Source organism: Ovis aries, chromosome 2, assembly GCF_016772045.2.
Source record: "Ovis aries strain OAR_USU_Benz2616 breed Rambouillet chromosome 2, ARS-UI_Ramb_v3.0, whole genome shotgun sequence".
Classification (NCBI taxonomy): Eukaryota; Metazoa; Chordata; class Mammalia; order Artiodactyla; family Bovidae; genus Ovis; species Ovis aries.
In genome coordinates, this window is record NC_056055.1 from 72,842,566 (window position 1) to 72,856,227 (window position 13,662).

General features: G+C 42.3%; 1 protein-coding gene across 1 annotated transcript in view; it reads left to right on the forward strand.

The window, feature by feature from the left end:
* SLC1A1 (solute carrier family 1 member 1) overlaps positions 1 to 13,662 on the forward strand; it is a 74,642-nt gene that overhangs the window by 6,297 nt on the left and 54,683 nt on the right. The gene's annotated exons all lie outside the window — the stretch shown is intronic.

Below are 13,662 nucleotides of genomic sequence, written 5' to 3' on the forward strand. Positions count from 1 at the left end.
CTACCAGGCTCCTCTGTCCATGGGATTTTCCAGGCAGGAGTACTGAAGTGGATTGCCATTTCCTTCGCCAGGGGATCTTCCCAACCCAGGGACCGAACCCAGGTCTCCCGCATTGTAGGCAGATGCTTTACAGTCTGAGCTACAGGGAAGTCCAAGTAGTTAGAGTATTTGCTCATATTCGCCCTCTCCACTGACCCTTGAAGAGCCCTTGAGGGAAGGAATTCTGGCTGCCCCTCACTATATCCATACCACCTGTCACAATGCCTGGTGTGCTCAATACATTTGTTGAATTGTTGAGTCATTTATGACCCAGGGAGATAGTAAGAGGTTATCTTTGTTTATTGAATGAGTAAATTAGCCCAAACCTAAGCTTGAATTCCATCATACATTCTTCTCTGCCTGCTTCAGCCTTCTGTGATTTGCATCACTAAGACAGATTAACAGTATTATACATACTTATCAAGTATGTTAACTTTTCTGCCTCACAACTAGGTTATAGACCCCTAGAGGGCAGAAGCATTCCTATTACCCTTCTTATCGGAAGGAAGAGAGGTTTGGATTAGCTGGAAGAGAACAAAGATTTCATTGATGTGCCAACTCCCATTTATAGGTAGCTGACTGTCTGAGGTGATATTTTGTTGAGAAAGAATTGGAAACAAAAGTTCTGAACTTGATTACCGATGTCTGCCAAGGGCTTAAGATCAGGAAACAGTGGCGTGTGTGCTGCACGCTTGTTGACCCTGGGTTGGATCACTGAAGTTCCTTCTAGATTTAAGATCCTTTAGCTCTATGCTTGTGTAGTCATTCCTCAGTTCATTGCTCAGAGTCAGAGGAACTCTTCTTAGGGAACTTAGGAAGAGTTAAGGTCATTACTGGCTTCCCTGATGGCTCAGTGGTGAAGAATGCGCCTGCAATGCAGAAGTTGCAGGAGCTGCAGGTTCAGGTTCAGTCCCTGGGTGGGGAAGATCCCCTGGAGGAGGAAATGGCAACCCACTCCAGTATTCTTGCCAGGAGAATCCCATGGACAGAGGAGCCTGGCGGGCTATGGTCCATAGCGTCACAAAGAGCTGGACACAACCAGAGCAATTTAACACACATACACACAGTCATTACTAGAGGATAAAATGACCTTGATGTTGAACCAGTTGTTCTACATCTGTGACTTGGGATATAATAATGTAAATTGTGTGTGGAACTGTTACCAAGGTAATGTTCTATGTCAGCTTTAAATTATTCATTACAACAGTAATATAAGGTCTAAAAACTTGTATAGTTTCTATACAAGAATGTGTGTCTTGCACATATTTGCTTAATTAAGTATATTGGGGAAGCAATCCTTTAGCTGACTAGATCCCACTTTCACATATGGAAGAATTAGGGAAACCGTTTTGGGCTTTGAATACCCATGCCTGGTTTGGTTTCAGTTTTGGAACCAAATCAGAATCCACCAGAGTTGTAGAATCACTGAAAAGATTGTGATTTTTAGTTGATCAAACTTACCATCTGTCAAAAATTTGAGCAGTGGGCATAAGAAATAAAGGAAGCTTAAAATGATCACACAAGATGTAGAAAGCTATCACATGCCAAATCTGGATTTGGTGGCACTCATATAGTTGCTCAGATGGAAGAAAACCCTGGGTTGCACAGACAAGGTACAAATAAATGGGATTAGGAATTAGCAATCAGAGAGCATATACAGACTCAGATGAGCACTTGCTTATAAAGAGAGAACTTTCCACGTTAATTACTTGGGAGGAGCTGTGATTATCTTTAATAGAGCTGAGACTGGAATTAGCTGTCCTGTAGGGAGTCAGTGACATGCTGGCCTGATGCCAGGCAGCTCTGTCCACCTGAAGAGCTGCAGGTCTCCCCCGTGTTAATGTCTCTGGAGATCTGGGATCACAGATACCATGGGGACTGGAACACTCTTGAAGAAAATGAACTCATCTTAGACAACACCTAGTGGCCCACTTAGACTCCTCTGCAGCAGTGTGTGTTAAAGTAGCAAGCCTTTCCTATTTTGAATGTTCAACATACATCTAATAGAAGACAATATTGGAGACAGTTACTACTAAGCCAATAATTCACTTTGTAGCTATAGTTTAGCCCAGCAGATAGATTTTGAAGGAGCTAACTCATTATACTTGCTGAGGAAACAGACCTAAACGGTGACAAAGAGGGCTCTGTTGTAATTAGTAAGCTCCACAGTAACACCTCTGTTAATGGAAAGGAAGTGTTTCACTGACTCACTCATTGCCAGAAATGTTACTACCCTGTGTTTGAAAAATATCTGCTGACTGCCTGTTCCATTACCAGAGGTAGAATATTTCCTTTCCAACAAATACTCCTGCGCTTTCCGGGATGGGCAGACCTCGTCCCAGCTCATAGACACTTCATGTTGTGTGTCCTGGGTGATTCCCCTCCCAGGCCCAGCCCCAGCTGTGTGAGCTCTGGGCCATGGTCCCTACTCCGTCAGGACAGAGAGGAAGTTATGCCTCATTCTCCACCGCAAGTCCTAGAGCCAGCATTGAGGAAGCAAAACCCTCCCACCAGTCCCTCCACGCTTAGGCTGAGGTCTTTGTCCCCAGGGCCCTTCTTGGTCACAGAGTCCATAACTGGGTCCACAGGCAGGACGGTTGTCTTAGCAGATTTCCCTGTGTCCAGGAAAGGTCCTGATACCAGCGTCGTGTGACTCTGCTAGGTCGACCTATTGAAGCAAAGTGGTGGCTTTGGGGAGAGGAACTTCTGTTCAGGTGTGACTTCAGTGAGGGTCTGCACTGTGTGTTCATTTTTACAGCTGCATTGAGATAACAATTTGGACTTGCTTTTCTCAGGGGGTTAAAACTGCACTTACTTGACTAAGGAGGAAACCCTTAGATGAGAATCTTGAATGAGATTATAAAATTAAATGATTATTCTACCACTGTTGTATTGCTTAATAATTATCTAGTTACTTATAATTCAGTAAAGAATCAATTCAACAACAAAATAAATGGACCATCATCAAAAATGCCTAACCACAGAAAGCCTAATCTCCAAGCCTCCAAGCATTACTGGAAAATAAACTGATTCTGTGCCTATTTCATATACTTAATTATTTTCTCAGTCACTTAACCACTTTACAAATTTCCTATGAGATTTCCCAAATTATGAAGCAATGAGGGAGATACAGTTTCTTCTTTGACAATTTATTTTTCTTGTGGGTAGCTGAGTCTAATTGGTAATACTTATGGAGGGTTTATTATGACTTTTATGCACATTATTTCCCAATTGACCCTATACTTATTTTACAGATAAGGAGACTGAAATGTACAAGGCTTAAGTCACATGACTGAGGTCATACTCAGAACTGGGATTTGCACCCAGAACTGACTCCAAAACTGTGGTTATTAACCATTAAGTAAGACTGCTTCCTAGAAAACTTGGATACACCCAAATTATAGTTCAGAGCATTCTTACAGACTTGACTCTTGTATAATAGCTAAATAAAGCCTAGCAGCCTCCTTCTTACTCCATCTCTTATCTGTCTCTTGGCTTTTCTTTATTATGTCTTTGAACCTGAGGCATCCGACAGTGCTTAGTCCTTTCCCTTACTCCTCTTCCACATAAATTTTGTATTTGAAGTTACTCTAGTTGAGCTTGTCTAAAAGTTACTTTCCCAGGATGTATAATGCTCTCCTGTCCTACTGCTTCTGCTCATGGTGTTTCACCCACTATTATTCTACCCATCCTTGATGGTGGATCTCATTTTTCACTTTCATCATATAGACTTCTCTGACTGCCAATCAGAGATGATTTCCCTTCTCTGTGCTATTATATTGCTTAATTTATATTCCCAAATTGTACTGTATTCGAGCCGCTGCTTCCAGTCCTGTCCCATGGCAGGCAGCACTAGCTGATTACAACACTCTTTACCCTGGAGCTTTGTGACGGCCTTGGAATCCTCAAAACTATTCTCTAGGCAACTGCCGTTAATCAAAGGGGACTGGCAGGTCAGATGAAAAGTGTTGTTCATTGCTGGGAAGATGTCTTCACTTAGCAATTAATTTAAATTGAAGAAGTATTGATGTTAACTGGCAAGAGATGCAGAGTTGAAGTCTGTTTTGTTTTAGTCTGTCAGAGGTAGTTTGTGCACAGAAGTCATTGACATGAGCCTAAGTGTGGTAAACGCTGCAAGAGAGCCTCAGTGTGCCTTGGGCCTTCAAAGAAGAGGTGGAATTGAGAGAGATCAAGCCTTGATGAACCATTGATCCCCTAGTTTCCCAATCAGTTGTATATGAGTTTTTGAGTGGAGACTCTGGGGAACTCATGCAAGCCGTAGTCATCTGAAATATACTTTCCTCCTAGTTTGGGGGCCTCAGAAGAGCACATGTGGTCACCAGTGGTCCTGAGACCACTTTAGTGTGAACTCAGCATGATCCTGGAACTCTTGGAATGAACAGCACCTTTCTACCCTGAGGAAGTTCTGACCTCAAGAAACCAGAGCCTGCCTCATCTTTAGAGAATTCTTTGGGCTAACTAGACCAAATAATAGTTCCATACAATCCTGAAACTGGACAGAATTAGATTGGAAGATCCATCCAGCTTCCTAAAGTTGGGCCATGGCGTGGAGCTGAATCACCCTTGGATGGTAGAGCCTTTTTGAATGTTCTATTTAGCACCTCCTGTGTCTTTTAATGAACCTTTTTTCCTAGGTCACCCCTTTCATGCATCCTTTCACATCATTGTCCAAATTCCCCCATTCCTGTCTGGAGATTATTTCTATGATAAGATATTAATTAGCCTGACTGTGCTTCCTGTTCCAGTAGACCTTGAGCTTGAACAGCTTGGACAAATGCTAGACTTGGTTGTTAAAGATTTTGAAGATGAGTTTTTACTTTTTTGTTAGCAAAAGTTAATTGTCAATCAGGAGACAAAGAAGGTTTGCCCCATTTCTGCTGCTTCTTCACTGATTTCTTTCTTACACCCAGAGAATTTCCTGAGGTTTCATCACATAGGGAAGCTTCTGAGTTCCACGTAACAGAGGTGGAGATCCCATTGCCTGTGCGGAGCCCACAGACCTTGAGAAAAATGTCCAGATCGCCTCTGTAACTGCATTTGCCACTTGCATTGAATAGAAGCGTTTGCCAGTAACCTCTAAACTAGCTTGTTTATTTTTTGGGAAAAAAGTTTACATTTATTGTTTTTACGTGGAAATGATTGGGTAAGGTTTGGCTGCTTTTTTAACTGCAAGTGAGTAACCATAGGACGCTGGATTTATTGAATCCAAGATCAAGATCCTGCAGTTTCCTGAAGCATTGCTCACCACTTTGTGAATCCTGCTCAGGGATCTGTGTTCTAGGGAAGAGGGTTGGTAGATGGCAGTAAGTGAGGTTTGCAGCTATAAGTTTTTGCTCAGATAGTCTTTCTCCCCTTTTACAGACTCTCCTCATGCCCTGGAACATGTGTTCATGAGGGCAATACTGAGAAAGGAGACTCAAGATCCTTACAAACGTAAAACATTCCAAAATTCCAGAAGTAAACAAAGCCCTCTAGGATTACTGTGAAAGATCATACTCAACCATGGTTTTCTTTTTTTTTTTTTTTTTTTTTGTCCCTTGGTGGTCATCTTAAATGCATTTACACCCATCTCTAGGCCTTAAGGAGAAGGCAATGGCACCCCACTCCAGTACTCTTGCCTGGAAAATCCCATGGGCGGAGGAGCCTGGTAGGCTGCAGTCCATGGGGTCACTAAGAGTCGGACACGATTGAGCGACTTCGCTTTCACTTTTTACTTTCATGCATTGGAGAAGGAAATGGCAACCCACTCCAGTATTCTTGCCTGGAGAATCCCAGGGACAGGGGAGCCTGGTGGGCTGCCATCTATGGGGTCACACAGAGTCGGACACAACTGAAGCAACTTAGCAGCAGCAGCAGCTAGGCCTTAAATCTAATATATTGTTATCAAATGAGCTAAGACATGTGAAGTACTTTATAGAAGTATCTTATAAATGTTTGTTATTGTTTCCCAGAAATAAAAAAGGGAGGCATGCAAATGGTAAAACATGGGTCCTGGTTACAGTATTATTCCTTGAAAACACTAGAATACAATGTTATCTGTATGTGTTTTCTGGGGCCCTACTCTCATCTCCTGGGAAAGGGCATCTGGGCCCCTTTTTGTGGCTATATAACATGTTTAATATTCTGTACATGAGTAATATAAAATAATAAACAAGCTGGTCTGTCTTCGCCTTTTTTCTACCAGTGAGGATTCAGAGAAGTATCTGAAGTATTTAGAAACAGAGATTCCTGGCCAAACTTTCAATACTGGGTACCACTTTCATTTTAATTTAAGAAATATAATAAAATTCTTCAAGTACACTTCAACTCGTATGAAGATAAAAGCAAATATTTCTGCAGTGCTTCTGGGAGTGGAGAAGGAGAGGTCAGAGTTGCGGCTTCACAGGAGTTGGGAGAGAAGGGTAAACTGTTAGCAGGCAGGCGCCTGGTGAAAATAGGCGGGTGACACAGATTTTTGAAGCGGAGGTGAGGAATGGGCTGAGAAAGGTGGAGAGCCCCGGTTGCTTAGACGTAGCATTCTGGGTGCAGGGTTCATCATGCTGGTAATTCCAGGATTCTGACAGGTCTAGACAATCCAGGATGACTGGCTCCCTTCTTTCTCAGGCAGAGGCCCATCTCTTTTCCTGCTCTCAAGTTGCCCCTACCTAAACCCTGCTGTGGGCTAGACGGTCACATTTCTTTTACACTTGGAAAGAAGCCTTCTAAGATTGTGTAATGAACCAAGAAGGTGTTTCTGGGAGTTATAAGACTGGTTATTTTGAAGAGGTAGGGTTCCCAGAAAATCCGACATAAAATCTGAGGGAAAAGGTGTGTCCTTTAAGCAGAGGATTCCAGAGCCTCTCCAAACTGTGTATGTCGGGGTGAGGAGGCTTGTCATTCCTTCAAGGACTTGGAGGCCAAGTATTTACCAGGTGCCAAGGAGGGGAAAGGGTGGAGTACGACCACAAGGTAGATCAGGATCTTTCACAGAAATGTATGAAATAAGCTGATAGTAGAATCACCCATGAGTTTAGCAGAGAAGAACCATTTTAAGAGGGCGATTGGGGGAGGAGGGGGTGGGGAGGAAGAAAAATAAGTTTGACCACAGGTAGAAAATGGAAGAACAAAGCAGACCAGAACCCACGGGTCAAGTCAGAGGTCTATATCTCAGGAAGTAACGCCAAAACACATGTGTGGGACTGTGCCACCGTTTGGGGAGAGGGACAGTCTGGTTGTTGTTTGTTTGGTTGTTCCTAGATGAGAGCAAAGTGGGTCTCTAAGCCAGCTGAATGCTTGTTGTAGAGACTGGACTCCTGTGGACTGGCCCTACAGCCAACCTTATCCTCACTTGAACTCAAGGGACTCTTTGGAATCCAGGGCTCCCAGAAGCCTGGGAGAAGTCCTGAGGTGTAGGAAGCAGGCACCTAACTCCTCATGTGTGCATTACCGTAGCCATTGTCAGTTACTGGAGAGGCCATATTTATGATGCTTTCCTGGGTTCGGTGGTGCTGGGACAATGTGGCAGAATTTGTGCCCACATTCCTGTGACCCAGTTTTCATGCTCTGCTAATGGTACGGTGTCTCAACTATTTTTTCCTGCCTTTCATAATCAGGTTTAATGAGTAAAAACTACGTAATGCAGTGGCTTCCTGGTCATATGCACTAAATAGCAATTATCGCGCACTTATAGCTGTACTCAGCTTCCTGGGACACAAAGCAGGGTGAAAAAAGGACAAGAGGTAAATCTAAAGGACAGAGGGAGAATAACCAGCACAGAGCCACACAGCACTGAATGCCATACCAAGAGGTTTTCTTGGGACTCCGTTATCAAGGTCTATAAATGATGGGAGAGAAGTTAGTCTGATGATGTCTGGTGATCCTGGAGGCCCTGCTGTGGGCATTTGGAGAAGTAAGTGGTATAAGGACTCCTGCATCTTCTGTCACCATGTACCAGCATCCTGCATCCATGTACTAGCATCCTACGTCTGTGTACCAGCCTGCATCCGTGTACCAACGTGACCATTCTGCTGCCTCTTCCTATCCCACCGGCCCATCCCCGTGGCTTCCACAACTGGAAGACCTTGCCCTCATGTGAGCCAGCCTTTCTTTCATGCAAAGAGGGCAAATGGGATTGAGAGAGGTCGCACCCAGAATATCAGCGACACATTCTGTCTCCCCATTCTTCTAATTGGAAGGGACAGAAAATCCAGGTTGAACAGGCTTAAGCCAGAAAAGTAGAGAGTGAGGCATAGAATTTATGGCTCAAATAATTTAAGAGCACAGAGATGGTAACTGGTTTCAGGTTTAGCTAGATTCAAGAGTCCAAAAAATATCATTCTGTCCTGTTCTCTTTTTATGTACCGTCTCTGCACTCTTTGGTTATTTTCACTCTCAGGTGAGATGCTCCCATTGGTGATGAGACAGCTGCCAGCACAGTTCAGGGTTTCCATTTCCCTCCTTCCCACTCAGCGGAAAAGTTTCTATCTGTTGAAACCAGACTGTGGGGCTTTAGTTGGGTTATAGGACCATTCCATAATCAACCTTGGGACTAAGGGAACGTGATTGTCTGATGGACCAGGCCAAAGCCATTCCTTTATCCCACCCTCTTCCCCCAACTTCTGAATTATTATAGCTTGAACTGGACCTAAAACAGACTGAGAGTGGGGAGGTATGTTGTTAATAGCAGGGACAATGGACATTGGGTGGTAATTACAACACATGTTTTACCTTTTATCTATTATGCTCCTGAACTATTTCTTAAATGCCCTCAGTGTGTACTCATAGCTAAGTTTTATTGAATTCATAGCATTACAGAAGCATTTGAAGTTGTTTAGCTAATAACCACATACTTTGAAAATAATTAAGTCATAAACTACTTTAAGGGCTTCCCAGCTGGCTCAGTGGTAAAGAATCTGCCTGCCATGCAGGGAACGCGGGTTCGATCCCTGGGTTGGGAAGATCCCCTGGAGGAAGAAATGGCAACCCACTCCAGTATTCTTACCTGGAAAATCCCAGGGACGGAGAAGCCTGGCAGGCTACAGTCCATGGGGTCACGAAGAGTCGGACAGAACTGAGCACACACACAGCACAGACTACTCTAAAGCCTGAGAGAGGAGAAAGAAAATTATACAGGGACCACAGCTGAATTTTTGCTTTAAACCCTTAAGAATTGTAAAAAAAAAACAACCCCCAAACCTAACCTATTGCTAGTGTCATATTTAGCAATGAAAGTCTGAATGCTTTCCCCTTAAAAACATCAGGAATAATGCAAGGATGTTCACTCTTAAACACTTCTATTCAGTATCTCAGTGGAAGCCTGATCCAGGACAATGATACAGTAAGAAAAAGAAATGATGAACTAGATTGGAGAGAAACAAAACTTACCCTGTCAACAATGGCATGACTTTCTACAAAGGAAATCCCAAGGAATCTATAGAATAACTCCTAAAACTAGTAAGTGATTTAGCAAGGTTGCAAGATACAAAATTAATATACCCTCACAAATTTGTTATTTCTATATACTAATAATGTACAATTGGAGATGGGACTTAATATTATTTGAAATAGCTTATATATCTAATGAAATGTGTGAATGAGAGCTACAGTTGAACATTACAAGTCACTGATGAAAGAAATTATAGACTTAAATAAACAGACATACCTGTTCATAGATTGGAAGATACATCATAATGATTATGTCAGTTCTTCTCAAATCGGCTTATAGCTTTAATGTAATTCGAGTTAAAAATCTCAGAAGTACTTTTATTAGATATATCAGACATCTACACTTACAGGGAAAAGCAAAGGAATAACAAAATCAATTTCAAAAAGAAGAAAGTTGGAAGAATTACACTATCCTATTTCAAGACAAGCATCAAGACATTGTAGTTTGGTGAAGGGATAGACACAAAGATATAAAATAGAATATAAATTCCAGAAGTAGACCCATACAAATATGCCCAATTGATTCTTGACAAAGACGAAAGAAGAGTCTTTTCAGCAAATGGTATCAGAACAACTAGACATTCATATGCAAAAAAAAAAAAAAAAGAACCTTTATCTATGTTATACAATGTCATACAAAATTAACTCAACCATGGAACAGAGATCTAAAAGAAGAAAAAAGTATAGAATTCTCAGAATCATTGTGACCCACAGGAAAGAGTTCTTAGATACTCTGACCAAACAGAAAAGAAAAAAATTGATAAATTGGAGTTTATAAAAAAAAAGCTTTGTTCTATGAAAGACACTGTTAAAAGGATGAACACAACAAATCATAAAGTTGTACACCTTAAGTATGTGCAATTTTAAATAGGTTATATTTCAGTAAAGCTGGGTGAGGGGACAGAGAGTGAACAGTCTACATACTAGGAGAAAATAATTGTGGATCATGTAACCAGTATACCTGAACTTTTATTGGGAACATAATAAGAACTTTCTAAACTCAATAGTGAGAAAACAATCCAACTTTAAAAAAGACACTTTACCGAAGAGGCTGTAATGTGAACACAGAAAAAGCTGTTCCGCATTTTTGGCCATTAGGGAAATGTAAATGAAAATCACAATGAGACAGTGAAAAGAATTTTCTGTTTATTAAATTTTGTATCTATATGAAATGATGGATGTTCACTAAGCTTGTTGTAGTAATCATCTCATAATGTGTATAAGTGAAATTGGAAGATTTTAAAAAATACAATGAGAAGCCACTACATGCCTCGATGCTGATGCCATCGATATTCAATGTTGATGAAGACACAGAGAAACTTGTCCTCTTAAACATTGCTGATGGGAAAGTGAAATGGTATAGCTAGTATAAAAAAACAGTTTGGCAGTTTCCTGTGGTTCAAATGGTGAAGAATCTGCCTGCCAATGCAGGAGACCCAGGTTTGATCCCTGGGTTCCCTGGAGAAGGGAATGGCAACCCACTCCAGCATTCTTGCCTGGAGAATTCCAGGGACAGAGGAGCTTGGTGGGCTACAGCCCATGGGGTTACAAAGAGTTGGACACGACTGAGCAACTAACACTAGAAGTTAAATATATACTTACCATATGACCCAGCAATCTCACTCCTGGGTATATATGTCCTAGAAAGAGAAAAAACTATGTTCAGGTGAAAACTTGATCACAACGTTTATAGCAGCTCTTATTCATAATCACCTCAAAACAGGAAGCAACCCAGATACCCTTCAATTAATGAAAAAATACTGTCCACCTATAAAGTGTGATCCATTCAGCAAGAAAAAGGAGCATATTATTGATAGGCACAAAACATAGATGAATCACAAAGGCATTATAATCAGTGAGAGTTACCAGTATTAAAAGGCTGTGTAGAGTATAACTTTATATATAAGACATTCTCAAAAAGAAAAAAAACATGGAGAACAAATTAGAGATTGCCAGAGGTTAAGCTCAGGGTGTGTGTGTCTTGTGTGTGTGTGTCTGTATTTATGCATCGCTATAAAGGTATAGCATGAGGAAGTTCTTTGGAGTGAAGGAACTGTTCTATACCCACATCCTAAGTTTGATGGTGATTGTAAGAATTTTAACACATGTTAAAAGTCATGGGACTGTATAATAAAAGTCAACTTTGCTGTATAATAAATACACGTGCACACACACACCTTTAAGAGTCTGGCTGGTACAAACAGATCCAGTGTTTCAAGAGGTGTTCTGTGTTTAACAGTGCACAGAATTCCTTCTTTCTGGTGTCTGCATTCCTATGAAAAGCAAAGCCTCCGTTGGACTGTTGCTGCCCTACTTTCCATGGAGGATATCTGATTTAATTGTTTTGGTACTTTGGGGTGTGGAAGATAGATCTATTTTACTTATCTACAGGGCCAGCCAGTTCCTTCCTGGTTATGTGAACATACATGTCACATAAAGGAGTTTGGGAGGGCTTTCCAGACAGCTTTGAGCTGACTGTTGAAGTGGCTGCAATGGTCAACAAGTCAAGTAGGAAAACTGAGGGAGCAGTGTGCACAGGCTCGGAGACCCAGGCACTGGGTAGAACCGAAACAGTGGGGTGGGGCTTGAGGCAGGGCAGGACCAAGGAGCTTGGGTGCCAGCCTGTGATGGAAATCCATGAAAGGGCGTTAAGCAGAAAAGTGACTCAGCCAGATTGCATCTTAGAAAGATCATTCTGGCTTTGGTTTAGAAGGTGAATTTAGAAGAGATAAGACCAGAAGCAGAGAGGTGTTAGAAAGTTGATGAAATAGTCTTGGTGAGAAATGAGGCTGACCTGAACCAAGCCCGTATCGGTGCAGATGGAAAGGAGACAGACAGATTTGAGAGTTGTTTAGTCAGTAGAATCAACAGAACTTTGTGACTGTTCAATGTGGACCTGGGATGGGATGCTAAGTCGTCTAGAATGTCCCCAAAGTGCACCACTTTGGACCCAGGCTGCTTTGGTATCTCAGCTGGATCACTTACTTCTTACTTCCTGGGCAAGCAACTTCGCTTCCTTGTGCCTCAGTCTCTCACCCTCTCAGTGAGTTATGTCACAGAGTTGTGAAAATCAGTTAGAGTCAATTATGCTTAGACCAGCACCTGATCATAACCTACACAGCCCTCCAAAAAACGTTGTGATGACAACACAGTTTAGGGAGATAGGGAACTCTATCTATCAGGTATCTATTTGTATGTAACCAGTTACTCCCAGACTTAGTGGATTAAAATAACAATCATATTATTACCCCGCATGGTTCTGGGAATTAATTGGACTCAAATAAGCAGTTCTCACTTGGGGTCTCTTTTGTGATCACAGGGAGATGATGGCTGGGCTGGAATCAACTGAAGGGCCATCACTCATGTGTCTGCTGCCTGAAAGACTCAAACAGCTGTCTTCTTTCTCTTGCTTTTGCTCTCCCTTGCTCACTCTCTCCCCCACCGCACCCCTCCTTCCCCCATGTGGTCTCTCCAACAGGGCAGCTTCAGGATAGCTGGACTCTTTAGATGGGATCTCAGGGCTATAACTGAGTATCCCAAGAAGAGGTATCATCAGAAGCCATCCCTTTTCTAACCTGGCCCCAGGGTCCATGCCGGCTCACTTCTGCTCTGTTTTCTTTATTAAGGCCATTACAGAGGCCTACCCAGGCTTAAGGGAAGGGAACAAAGACCCCACCTCCTGATGGGAAGAGTGTCAAATAACTAGTGGACCTACTTTAAAACCACGAGGTAACTAGGAAGAAAAGTGAGAAGTCTTCTGGGAGAAGGAAAGATAGGTTCCTTTTTACCATGTTGGGTCCCATGTTGAGGTATATCACTAGGTAGATGCTCCCTGAAGGCCTGGAACTTGGGAAACAGAGTGAGCCAGGACACAGAGGTGGAAATTGGATCTGTAAGAGCAGATAGGATCACATGGGAGAGTGGGCAGCCCATGAAGAGGTCAGAATACAGACTTCTTGGGAAACACTGATAACAGTGTGGAGGGGAACATCCAGAGGTGGGGAGATGGAGTGCTTACTGAGCCTCTCTAAGCTCCTCCAAACATCCATCTGGTTTTATCCTTAGGATGTTGCAGTCTGATAATTCTCTCTCTGAGTCATAGCATCCTCCTGGCAATAGAGGTATCTTTCCAGCCAGAATGTACCCTTGGACCACATAGAACATCATCTCCCCCATCCT